A 14,054-nucleotide genomic window follows, 5' to 3' on the forward strand; every position below is an offset into this window, starting at 1 on the left:
AACTTTTGAATGCCATGCCATTTTATTGGTATGTTTTAGTGACCTCGCTAGTTTATGAACTTAATACTTGTAAAGTGATCATTAACACTTCCACTTGCTCTTAGAAATAACTTTCAAATTCAATGTACACTAATAATTTACTTCAGGGCCTCTCTATAATATGAGACAGTATGTTAAAAATGCAGAAATTACCATTTCTGGCTCCAGTGAATAGCTATAAAAATATCTGTAGTAATATACTGATTTATGCTCCTGTCAAGAGGAGACACGGTCCACTTCTTGCCATCCCAATTTGGATGCAAGAGAAACACAGACTTTGGCTGTAATTGACAAGACTCCTTTGAAGACTTACAAGTCTTAGCATGGTTCCATGAATTCTGAAAAGCTCAGGAATAAATAAAAATAAAGGAGCTACTATTCACTGACACTATTACAAAGAAACAAAACAAACAAACAAAAAACCCCAAGAGACTCTAGGCACATAGCATAAAACTGAAAAATATAAACAATAATTAGAAATCTTTCAGATTTCATGCTATCTGCCACTGCAGGCAGTGTAATAGAGAAATAGTGGTTTAAAAAGTAATAACTTTTGTTTCACAATTTCAGTTATCAGAAATTAAATATGAGATAATGAAACAAAAGGGAAACTGAATATCAAAAGAAAGGTCTCCATTGCAACTGACTTGTTAGGAAATCAGAAATGTCATTCTATTTTGAGCTGAAAACACTTTCAAAAGAGTTACCTATTTGTTGCCAAATTATTACATTACTAAATGATGCAACTAAGTTTTAGTTTGTGGGTTAATCTGCCATAAAGGAAACTCATGAGAATTTCCAACTGGGAACATCTTCATTTTCTGCACTGATTGAGGGTTACAATTCATATAGCTACTGTTACAAAGCATAGCATTACCACACGCCCTCCTAGATAGCAGAATTTGATATATTATAGATTAATGTTAAATCTCTAATTTTCATGGTCTAACTAAAAAGATAAAGTAAAAAGAAAAAGGTATTTTTAGGTGGAAAAGCATTACAACTAGAGAAACAAGATGAAGAAATGCAATTTAGGAGAGTAAATTAGGAATAGATTAAATGGAAACATTACATCATCTTGTTTGATAACGTAAATCAATAAAATATGAGTTGACACTTTCCCAAAGAGTAATCATTAATAGACTGATGTCATTTGAAGAGATGTCGCTAATGCTGTTCTCTGTGGATTTGTCCTTGGTTCTATTCTAGTAATCATTTTTTATTTAATCTTGAATCAGGGCATACATGTGATTAACAAGCAAAATTTAAATGACAAAATGCTTGAATGGATAGCTAATATATTGACTGGCATATTTTAAAACACAATTTTTATTCACAATTAAAAGATCTCATACAGTTGACTCTTAACAAGATGATCATTAATAGAGCAAATAAAAATTCCTACACTTTGCTTCAGAAAATCAACTGTAGGATTCTAGGTTGGAGCAGTATATACTAGATAAGGGGAGAAAGAAAAGGAGAAATCATAGTATTGCTGGTCAGATGAGATATGGAGCAATCTATTTTATTATGTATACGGTATTTTAGGAAGGATATTGGCAAACTAAAGTATGTCCAGGACAGCAAGAAAAATGGTGAAGAGCCCGATATTTTGAGACAATGGAGGAACAGAGTTATCATAATGTAATGGATATGACAGTGGTTATAGAATCAAAAGCTTTTAGTTTGAAATATCAATTCTGATGAGTCTAGGTGATAGGAATAAGTTATTTAAACTCATTAGAACTGATTATCCTTTGTAACTGAAGAGGACCAAAATGACATCACTATAATGGGGTCAATGTATGGTATATCCAATTGTGGCTGATCAAACCAGTATTAGCTTAAAAGGCCCTACCACAGATAGATTTGTGTACAAAATAAACATTGGAATAAATAATGTGTCCTGGAAATTAGTTAAGTCAGCAGAGTGCCCAGGTCTTGGGAGTTAACTTCCATGACTTCAAATCCATTCTTTCACACACTAATTAGCTATGTCATCCTCTGCAAGTGTATCCCTATTTTCCTTAGTTTCCTTATCCATAAAATGAACTGGTGAAGAAAATGGCAAGCCGCTACAGTATCTTTGTCAAGCAAAATTCAAAGAGGGCCACAAAGATTCTGAAATAACTGAACAACAAGAGCAAAGAAGAATAAAAGATTTTTGGGAGATGTAAACTTCTATTGTACAATGTAAAGGGCTATCATTCAGCAAATGGGATTAGATATGTCCTGCTTGACCCCTAAGTGCAGAATTAGTAACTGCAAGTAAAAATATATGGGAATATATGGGAATTATATGGAAATATAAATATAAATAATATGTGGGAAAACATTCTTAACAATCAGAGTAACCCCAAAGTGGAAGGGGATAGTTCCATGAGAGGAGTTGATTCTCTTCTTTATGAGATGTGTTCAAATACACACTAAATGGCCACTTATCATGGACAGGACTCCATACAAACATAGGTTTGACCTGAAAGATCTTAAAAAAGTCCCTTCCAAATTCATAAGATATAAAATCCAGCAGGTTGGATACAAATGAGAAGAAAATGCTGCCCAAACATGGACGTGCAAGTAATAAAGTTTCAAAAATATAGCAAAGGCAGAAAATCAATTTAGAGGATCAGAAACATTTCTTCATAACCAAAATGTTCAAGATGTGCTCAAGGATGTAAATGAACTAAAAGCGGGGTGGTGTGTGGGGGGAGATAGATGGATGGGAAAAGAATGAATTTTTCTTCCAGGCCAAGTATTTATAGAGGAGCACACCAAGAATCCTCCCAATCCCAGATTTTGTTTTAGATGAAGATAGGTAAAGATACAAATTTAGTTTTATATATATATTGTTCTAGATCTAATAAACCAGATACAAATTACTCTGACTTTATGACATATCTCTCAGAGTTTTGAGGTTGTTTAGGGCAGGGGTGGTCTTTCCCACCCCCACCCCTTAAATCTCTAGGATATGGTGAAAGGTCTTGGGCATTGTCAAATAAATAATAAATGCTTTCTATAATTATACTCTTATTTAATTTAATTGATGCTTTTTAGAAAGAGTTTTTTTAAGTCAGAGAGTGGGGTCAGAAGTAAGCTGTAAGCAGTTGGGAAATGAAGCAAAATTAAGTCTAAATGGATTTTCCTAAAACAGGTATGAAAAAAAAGAGAATCGAGATAGAGAGTCTCAAGGAGATGAAAGAATCAAGTGAATTTAAAAAAAATTAATATTTTAATTAATAAAAGCCAATCTCTTTTATTCTCTCCACAATTTGAAGGAAAACCTTTGTAACAATATATGTAGTCAAGCAAAATAAATTCCAGATTTCCATAACCAAAAAATATCTTTCAATAAGCAGTCTGAGTCTGTCATCTCTCTATTTTATCAGTTTCTGTAATTATGGTTGTTCATTGCATTGTTTAGTGTTCTTATGGTTTTTATTCTTTTAATTTTTGCTTTTCTAGTGCTGTTATTATTGTAAAAATTATTCTGATTTTGCTCATTTTACTGTGTATAAATTCATATGAATCTACCCAGGCTTCTCTGAAGCTATCCACTTCAACAACTTATGGCACTAAAGCATTTCATTACATTCATATGTCACAAATTATTCAGCCAATCCCAATTCAGCCAGATGCCCAATTAGGCATGTCTTTAGAGTTTCCAGTCCTTTGCTACAACAAAAAAAGAGCTGATATAAATATAAAAATATTTCTATTTGTGGGTCTTTTTTTCTTTCTTTGATCTCTTTGAATAATAGGCTTGCTAATAATATTACTATGTCAAAGAGTATATTAGGACAGACTTGGGCATATTTGGAGTTGGCAGAGTTGTTTGTAGCTAGTAGTGCTGAAAGACCAAATGATGAGAAAAATGAGAGAGACAGAGAGACGCAGACACAGAAAGAGAGACAGACAAAGACAGACAGACAAATGGAGACAGGAAGGAGAAGAGGAGAGAGATCTCATTCAATTTCTTGAATAGATGGGAAGGAGAATATGGGAGATCTTTCAATATTTTGAATAGAGAGGAAAAAATGGGATCAAGGGCAAAAAAAAGAAAGATTAGCCTTGGCAGAGATAAAAGGAACTTCCTTCTCAGATAAAGGAGAAAATATGTAGTGCTCTAAGTTATGGAATAGAAAAAAGATTGGACTCAAAGAATGGCCTTAACTTTTTCAATAAAGTATGTATGATAGGGTGGGGAAGTGTCTTTTGCTAAGAGGGGGAAGGTGAAAGGTTGGTGAATAAGGCATAAAGTCAGAAAAGAAAATGTGACAGTTCCTTTAGGGAATGAGGCAGAGAGAGATAACAGAAGAATAAAAAGATTTCTGTGCAGCAGCAAACGGTCAGTTAAGAACAAGCAGCAGAAATTTGTAGCTGGACCTAGTAGGCACTTTTGTGTGACTAGCTCCAGCAGATTTCAATACTACTTGAACAAAAATAGATATAATGGATAAGGAGGAGGAAAAGGAAGTAGAGGACATAGCAATTCATAGCAAAGTGCCCTATGTGAATTATCTATAATACAATAATCCTTGTCACAGAAACTATTGGTGTTGTCTCTGTTAGGATAACTAGGTGAGAACTCAGGTTGTCTGGATAGTGACAAGGTGAGAATTCAGGTTGGACAATTACAAGGTGAGAACTCAGGTTGACTTGATAGAAGGAGCAAGCTCATTGGCTGAAGTGGTTCTTCCCAGAAGCCCTTGCACTATCCCATGCCCATTCTCTGGGAGAATAAAAGAGAGGACACCCAGAGATAGAAGAAGACTCTGCATTGCATCAGGCTTGACGGGGCTCTCTGCAGGAAAGGAAGTCACTTCTCTGGACAAGAGTTCACAGCAACTGCCTGGAGACAATGGTTCTTTACAGGAAGAAGAATCTCTCGGAGAGATTTGAGTAGAAGACACAGCAGATCTCTTCCCAGAGAGTGATCCGGCAGCTTCTAGAGACGACAGAAGTGAGAGTAACCCAGAGTTGATACTAGCAGAGTATGAACATCACTTTGATAAAGCAAGTAGCACGGTGGAGAAGTGGAGATTCAAGGATAGAAAGCACTATAAAGGTGAATTGTCTAAGAATGGACATAACTTTAAGTAAAGTTATGAGGCCAGAGAAAGGCTGATAGACTTGGAAAAGAGAAAAAAGTCCACTGCCCAATCATTATGCAGAAAATGAAGGATAAATCTAGGAATAGTGAATAATTAGAAGAGATGGAAAACTATGAAATTATCAGAGAAGGGAATTCCAGAGTTGTAAATCAAGCGAGCAAAAAAAAATCACAAGTGATTGGGCAGATCACGGATATATTCACTTCTTTATGCGGCAGAGATTGAGTAAAAGTGGAGGTCATATATTATAGCAAGACTTTTCCATACTGAAAAGAAACATACACAACACAAGATAAATATATCATCTATATGCTAGTCACATTATTTTAAAAGACAATATTATACAAGAATAAAAGCTATCCAGGGCATAGTTTTTTTTAAATCAATTATTGTTATGTTATGTCATATTCCACCTAATCTGATCCAAAAATTTGGTTATCTATCCCAGGGAGTCCAGATTCCTGATCCCTTCAGGCTAGTATGGGAAGGTAAAGCTGTTGTGGGTCAGTAGTACAGTGACCCAAAAGATGAGATGAAAACTGTTCCCATCTTATCCTCCAGGCAGCAACCAGAGAATTATAGCCATTATAAGATAAGTACAGTGTGGCCAAAACATAATTTAAGAACTTAACATTGATAACATTGAGAAATGAAGAGATCAGAGTTCAAAAAAAATTGGTCCATATTCTGACATTTAAGGCCCTATTTAATATGCCTCTAATTTTCATTTCCATTTAGTTTTATTCACATAGTTCAAACAAACTAGACTCTGAGGTATACTTGATTTGCCATGAATCTGATGTGCCATCACCCCATCTGAAGATTTTGCATTCTTTGTTAAGTCTTTCCTGATTGCCCACAGATGAAAAAATTGTTTTCTTCCTTATCAAATTTTTATAGAGCACTTTATCTGATTCCCTTTTTGTTTCCATTATACCTTAATTTATATTCTATTTACCATTACATATCAGCTCTCCCCCCCACCCAAAAAAACCCCAAAAAACAAAACAGACTTTCTGAAAGCAAGGACCGCCATTTTTCAACCCTTATGAACACCAAGGACAATGACCTGCATTTAAAAAGCTTACCACATGTACAAGGGCTTTTAAAATATTTGTCATTCTTGGTTACAGAAATGAAACCAAGGTCAAGGTATTAATATCAAATAAGTAATGGAGACAGAGTGGATCAGGGTCAGGAAGAGTAAGAAAAAGCTGATAGATATTTTTCTCACTTAGAAAGCTAAAGTCTCACAGCACTTTGTAGCACAATAGATACAGAACTGGATCTGAAGTCTAACTTGGGCCTCAATCACTTATCAGCTGTGTGATCTAGACCAAGTCACATAACCTCTAATTACTCCATTAAACATCAGCTTCCTCTACTCCAAAATCTCCTAGAGTTGCTGTGAAGATCAAAAGGAATGCTATTTGTAAAGTGTTTAATGAAGAACCTAGCCCAGAGTAGATACTACATAAATGCTAGGTATTATTATTATTACCTACTAAAAGTCTTGATTCATCCTTGTGGCCTCTGCCTTTTAATTGGATTATTCCTCCTAAAATTCCAAGTCTTTTTCCCCCTTCAAGCTTCACTCAGCGCTTCCTCCACCATACTTAAGCACAGAGCACCTTGGTCTCATTACCCTTTTTTAATCTTCCTTTTATGTGATGTCTTCCCCCATTATAATAAGCTTCTTGAGAGCAAATATAGTCTTTCTTTCTACTTATATTTGTATTCCCAAACTTAGCACAGGGCATGGGACAGAGTAAGCACTTAGTCAATGCTTTATGACTGATTGAAAGTTCTTAAAGACAATGAGCAGTCCCATCTCTCTAATATGCTGGATCAACTACTATGGTTGGTGCAGACTCATTTCCTTATTCTTAAGAGAAACTTCTTTGCTTTTGACACAATTTGTATTTTGGTCAATGATATAGTCAGATCTGTGATTTAGAAATGTCAGTTTGATAACTTTATAATAGGTTAGAAAGGAGCAAGATTACATTCAAAGAGAGATCATTTGGGAGATCAATGAAATATTGTATATGAGAGATAATGAGGGCCTGAACTATGAGGGTGTGATTAAAGAATGAATATTAATGGTTTTGAGGAAGTTCCTTGAACAAGATTTCACAACTACAGAAATTGAGAATCAAGAGTCAAAGATGACTCAAAGTTTGAGAAGCTGGATGATAGAGAATGGTGGTTTCCTTATCAGAAACAAGGAAGTCAGGAGGAAGGCTGGGTTTAGAGGTAAAGGTATGAGTTTGGTTTTGTACATATTAAATTTGAGTTGTCACTGAAGGATGCAGGAAGAAACTTCAAGTAGGCAGTTAGAGCTGTGGGACTAGAACTCAGGAGAGTAATGAGAGGCAACTACATTGACTCTAAAGTCATCTAAATAAAGATTGAATCCATAGGACGACATGAAATCACCTAGAAGTTGGCCAGAGGAAACAGAAGGCTCAAAAGAGGTAGTCTTGAGGTTCATCCAAGTTTGGAGGCAAGATATGTATGTTGATCCTGCAAAAGAGACTAAAAAGGAGTAATAAGAGATAAATAGGAAGACTATCACGACAGAACAACTTCACAAAGACCTAATAGGAAGAGAATACTAGAAAAGGAGAATTTAATCAAAAACAATAGTTGTTGCAAAGAAGTGAAGGTTGGCTGAAAAAAAGGCCATCAAATGTCGTTAATTATCAAAGAAGATCCATAATGAATCATCGTTATTTAGCCTAAAATTTCAGTCTTTCACTTTAGTAAGGAGTACTCTGAAAAACACACACACATACACACACACACACACACACACACACTCACACACACACATAATGTTAAACAGATCTCATTGGTTTTTCTGACTTGGCTTTTATCAGTGAATTTCAAGATCAAATCTTCCTGAGACCTAGCGCTTATAAAACTGAATTTACTACTATACTTGTATCCTCAAAAGATCCTTTTTACTACTGATTTGGCAGAAACTATTCAGGGTGTGTGGCATAAATGGTATATTATTTTTTCAAATCCTTACCTAAATCATTAAGCAGTGGGTGTGTTGGCAAAAGGAAGACAAGAAGCAATTTGTTTCTTTGCTTCTTGCTGCCCACTTTAGGCCCCATGGACTAGGAGGCAACTGTTAGATTAGATATTTTGTAAATTCTACCATCCTATCATCTAATTATAGGTAGGGATACAGTAAATGAGACTTTCATTCATTTATTCACTTAAAATACTTATTAGGCACCTATAAGGTTCAATTAAATGTGGTAGACATTCAGGAGATATAATAAAGGTGAATCCTTTGTTTTTGAAAAGAACCAGTGACATTATAGAGTGATGTCTTGACTTTATAGTGATGCAGAATTGCACAGTAGTCACCCTGCAAGTCTTTTCCAAGGTTATCAAAATCCAGTGGCAAGATAAAAATCAGGAAGACTGGTAATGGCCTGGGATGCAATGGCTGACCTTAACATTTTCAATGTATGACCAAGTTCTAAGTGCTGTCACATTTCAGCTGCTTTCATGGCCACTGGAACAAAGTGTTCACATCTGGCTATTCCACTGGGGGACGTCTTCACAAAATTTGAAGATTTAAGGTCTGCTAGTTACCCTCAATTTGGTTCAGCCCATCATTCCAGATTGTAAATAAGAATACTTTGGATTCCAAGGAAATAATCAAGGAAGGCTAAAGACTCACATGTGCAAAAATGTTTGTGGCTACTCTTTTTGTGGTAACAAAGAATTGGAAAAGGAGGGGATGCCTATAAATTAGGGAATAGCTGAACAAGTTTTGGTACATCAAGATAATGGAATATTAATATTCTATAAAAAATGATGAACAAGATGACTTTAGAAAGACCTGGAAATATGTATATAAACTGATGCTGAGGGAAACAAGCAGAACCAAGAATACATTGTACACAATAGCAGGATTGTGTAGTGATCAACTCTTTGAAAGGCTTGGTTCGTCTCAATTGTTCAGTGATCCAAAGCAATCCCAATAGACTTTGGTCAAAAAATGCCTTCTGCATCTAGAAAAAGAATTAAGGAGATTGAATGTAAATCAACACATGTTATATAAAAGAATACTATGGGAGTTTACAATTTAATGGGGAAAAAGGGACAGGAAGAATAAAGGCAAGAACCTAAACAATAAGATGAGGGCACAATATGATGAAGGTTATAGCGATAAAAATAAAGTACTATAGAGGCTTGGAGGCAAAAAATAGTACAACCACTTGTGGTTGTATGGGGAGGTTCAGACAAAGCCTTATGAAGGCAACATCAGAGCTGGCCTGTAAAAGATTGCTAAGCTAGAGAATGACAGAAATGAGGGTGGGGTGGAGTGGGTAGAAACATTCCAAGAAGAATAAAGCATCATGAGTGAAAACACAATATGGGGCTAGCCTGGAATGTTCGGGTAGTAGCAAGTATTTCGGTTTATTTGTACTATAGCGGACATGTAAGGGGAGGAGTGCTAGAAAGGGCAACTACAAGTCAAGGATTTTTGAATACCAGTCTAAGGAATATGGATTTAATTCTCTAGACAAGGGGGATCCAATAAATGTGCATGAGTGCAAGAATGTCATGCTTAGAACTGAGATTTATGCAGATGAATATGCAAGTAATAGGTTGGAGCCAGTGATTACTTCTGAAGCCAACCTTTATTTTCACAATCATTATCAAATTCGATCCTTATATCAGTTCTTATAAGGTCACTCGGTAGAAAAAAGGAGTGTGTGGGGCAACTAGGCAAAGCAGTGCATAGGTCAGGAGGACCTGAGTTCAAATCTGGTATCAAACACTTAACACTTCCTAGCTGTGTGACCCTGGGCAAGTCACTTAACTCCAACTGCCTCAGCAAAAAGAAAAAAAAAGAGAAAAAAAGGAGTGTGTGAATTTATTAAAACAATGTAAGATTTCTTAATGTAACCATCACCTTTAAATTTGCATGTTATTCATACATTATGTCATATCTTTTATTTCTTACTACCAATACTAAAGAAAAACATATTTCCATAAATCACCAAAATGAAATAACATTTGACCAACTTAGCATGGAGGAAACCATCAGATAAAAGTTAATACTACAGATTCTTTAATTCTTGGAGGAAAAAATAGCATAATTGAGTGGGAGTAAGGAGAAATAAAGAGAAATCATTCTTATTTCTTTTATCTCTCTGCCCTCTCTTTTCCTTTTTCATTATTCTCTTTAATGAGTTTTTCCTTTCATTATTCACTGAATAAGAAAAAAAATTATAGCGTGTTAAAAGTCAGCCAGAAAGAATGTGAAGCAAATTTTCAGAAACTTTAAATAGTTAAGAAAATCAATTGCTTCTTCAACCTATTTCCAAATTACAATTGCTCATCAAGATTTGGCTACTAAAAATCACTGATTCAGAATAAGGAGAACTTGGAAATTTTTCCATTCCAAAAATTCTCAAAAAATCAATGAAGAAAAACATTGGTTTTCATACTATCTTGATTGTTTTTCCCAGGTTTTGTAATTAAGGATATTTCTTTTTTTCTGCAGTACACACACATGAAGGATACTAGAGAAAACAGAGGTAGAAATTCAGAATTAGCAGGCTCATAACTATTTTAGCAATGGCCTACTTAAGGAAATTAGACATAAGACCTCATATGATATAAATCAGAACTTTAATTTTTTTATTTATAAATTTTCTTTTTATGTTCCCTTCATTTACCCATAAAACCATCCCTTACAAGAACAACAACAACAAAAAAAATAATAATAAATAAAGGAAAGAAAAAACCCCAACAGTTTAGCAAAGCAAACACATCAAATGAGTTGACAAATGCTGGATTTCATCTGCTTACTTCCCAATAACTTCAAAGAATGGATAAAAGTGTTTTTTGTCACTTCTTCTTAAGACCAAGCTTAGTCATTATACTTTGATAATATCTAGTTTTGATTGTAGTCTCATCTGATCCCATTAAGTACAATTATCATTATCATCTCTAGAAAGATGACTCCCATACCTGTAGACCTAGCCCTAATCTTTCTCCCAGTGTAGCTATGGTATACAGTAGGGTATACATAGAATGCTAGATCTGGAGTCAGAAAGATTCTTCATGAGTTCAAATTTGACCTCAGACTCTTACCAGCTGTTTGATTCTGGGTAAATCATTTTACTTTGTTTGTACTTTGTATTTTCTCATCCATAAATGAGCTAGAGAAGAAAATGGCAAACCACTATATTTACTAAGAAAACACCAAATGAAGTTGCAAAGAGCTGGATACAACTGAACAAAAGTCTTTCTTCTATGTTCTTCTCTTGTCTACTGACTTTTGTACATTTTGAACAGGATGTCCCATAGAAACTTCAAATTTGACATGTTAAAAATAGAATTTATATTTCTCCTCAAATACATATGAACTTCCCTATTACTATTGATTTCATATCACCATCTTCCAGAATCAAATTGTATCCTCAGAGACACCCTAGATTTCTTATTCATGCCATATACTCAAATGGCCAAATCTTTGCCAAATATTTTAATTTCTCCCTTCAAAATTGTCATTTATATTCTTTTCTCTCCACTCATACAGTTCATAGTAATTTAGGCTTCCATTACTTTTCAACTGGACTAACTAAACAGGCCTAACTAAACAGGCTTCTAATTTCATGTATCTGCCTCCTCCAATCCATCTGTCACATAGCTAACAGAATGATTTTAAAACCTAATTACAACCCGAGTAACTCTCTTCTCCTGCTTCTCAATAAATTTCATTGGTTCCTTAGTGACTTTCATGATCAAATTTAGTCCTAAACTTGAAGATAGAAAGGATTTGAAAAGTCACTTAATTCAACTGCCTCACTTTGTAAATGAAACCAGGACTGGAGAAGTTAAGTGATTTGTCTACATTTACACACCAACAATAAAGTGCAACGATAGGATTTGAACCAACTCTAGAACCATTTTTGTTTCTACTGTATTATGATGCTTTTCAATTAAAAATCATTTCTTTTACATATAAAGTTCTTTTCAAAGCTGGCTCATTCTTACCTTTCCAACATTCTTACACTTTACCTTCCTCTGTGGAATCTATAGTCTGTCCTTAATGGACTACTTGGTATTCCTCTCACAAAACACATTCCATCCCATCTTTGAGATTTTGCAGACTGTCCCCTGTACTTGATCTACTGTCTCACTGTTGCTTTTTAGAATTCCTGGCTTCTTTTAAGACACATTTAAGTACCACTTAAAGTACCTTAGGAGGCAATATCTGGTCTGTTAAGCTGATAAAGCTTTTCATTCTAAGGTTACCATACATCTATTCTGTATGTATGTATGCATGTGTATATATGTATGTGTGCACATAATCTTCCCCATTCAAATATAAACTCCTTGAGGGCAGGTCTCTTTTTTGCCTTTTTTTATCTTCATACCTGACTGTCAATGAACAGTTAAGTGCATAAAAAGTGCCTGTTTAGATTACTGATGGTTGGTCATTGTGTATATTAGGTTCCCGGACTTGCTTACATCATTTTGCATCAGTTTTATAAGTCTTCCTGTGGTTCTCTGTAGTTTTCACCCTACCTAATTGCAATGCAATAATATTTCGTTACATTCATATACTACAATTTGTTCAGCCGTTCCATAATGAATGAATACTTAAAGCTAGAGTTTGATCTGTATCTACCAGTACAAGATTCTTTTCAGAATCTCAAAGCAGAATAAAGATAGTAACAGAATATAATAATAAATCAAATAATGAAAATAATAACAATAATAAAATAAATATTTTTAAAATACACTTTTACAGTGACTTTAAAAAATACTTGATTGATTAGAATTTCACTTCATTTGAATGTAACACTACAGGTTTTATAAGAAAATACAGCAGAATTAAAGTCACTGGAAAATTGAAAGAGAAATTATTTTGGAAAAAGGTTATTGTTTTGGTTGTGTTTTCCCCCACAGCTACAGGTGCCATACCTCAGAAAGTGAGTTTAATAAAGAAAGATAAAAATCAAATTATGACTGAACAATAGTCTTTTAGTGATTTTGTGTTATCCTAAAAAAGTTATAAATATTTTTGCTGGAAAAAGGAGAAATGTAATCTTCTTTGCTGGAAACTAAACAGGACAATATCTACAATGTAAAAACTGATTTGGATTTTACCACAGACCTATCCACTAGCTGATTGGGCAGCTAGTGGATAGAACTCAATAGAAAGAGCATTGAACCTAGATTTAGGAAAATATGAATACAAATCTATTCTCAGGCACTTATTTGGGCAAGTCATTTGATCTATGTTTGCTTAAATCCTCAAAATGACAAACCAGTCTAGTATCTTTGCCAAAAAAACATAAAGGCAGTAAAATCTACAGGGTCAAGAATAGTCAGACATGACTGAACAATAATTGAAATGACCAGTCCTATCCATTAAAAAGAAAAATAAAGCCATATCTGCAAATGGTCTGGCCATTTAACTTTGGAACAGTTAAGTCAATCACAAAACCATACCATTCTCATAGCCTTACAAATCATTCCAATGGCAAAAGCAATTTGTCTACAATCAAAACTCATTTCAGATGGAGCACAACTTCAAACCTTTTCAATTTCTAATTCTGTTTGTTTAAGATTTCACCTCTCTTCAGCCTGGGCTCTCTCAGAACAGCAGTTAATCTTTGTTGGCCTGGCTGATATCTTAAAATCAAGTGGGTCCATAGCTGTCAGTAGGGTTAGCTGTCAATTAATTTGGAAGAGTTTTTGTTCTGGACAGAACATTTCAGAAGAGCTATTTGCAAAGTATAAACAGCATGAGAGACAGACTTACAACTTTTTCCAGAGCTGCTACTGGAATTTAAGGATATATCCTGAATTGACAAAACTGTGGCTCTTAAATTAAGATCATACTTATCAAGT

The 14,054-nt window shown here is 34.6% G+C and overlaps 1 protein-coding gene across 5 annotated transcripts in view; it reads right to left on the reverse strand.

The window, feature by feature from the left end:
- The window catches only part of PTPRZ1 (protein tyrosine phosphatase receptor type Z1), a 224,910-nt gene that overhangs the window by 115,987 nt on the left and 94,869 nt on the right, over nt 1-14,054 (reverse strand). The window lies entirely within an intron of this gene.

The sequence above is a fragment of the Sminthopsis crassicaudata genome, chromosome 5 (genome assembly GCF_048593235.1).
Source record: "Sminthopsis crassicaudata isolate SCR6 chromosome 5, ASM4859323v1, whole genome shotgun sequence".
NCBI lineage: Eukaryota > Metazoa > Chordata > Mammalia > Dasyuromorphia > Dasyuridae > Sminthopsis > Sminthopsis crassicaudata.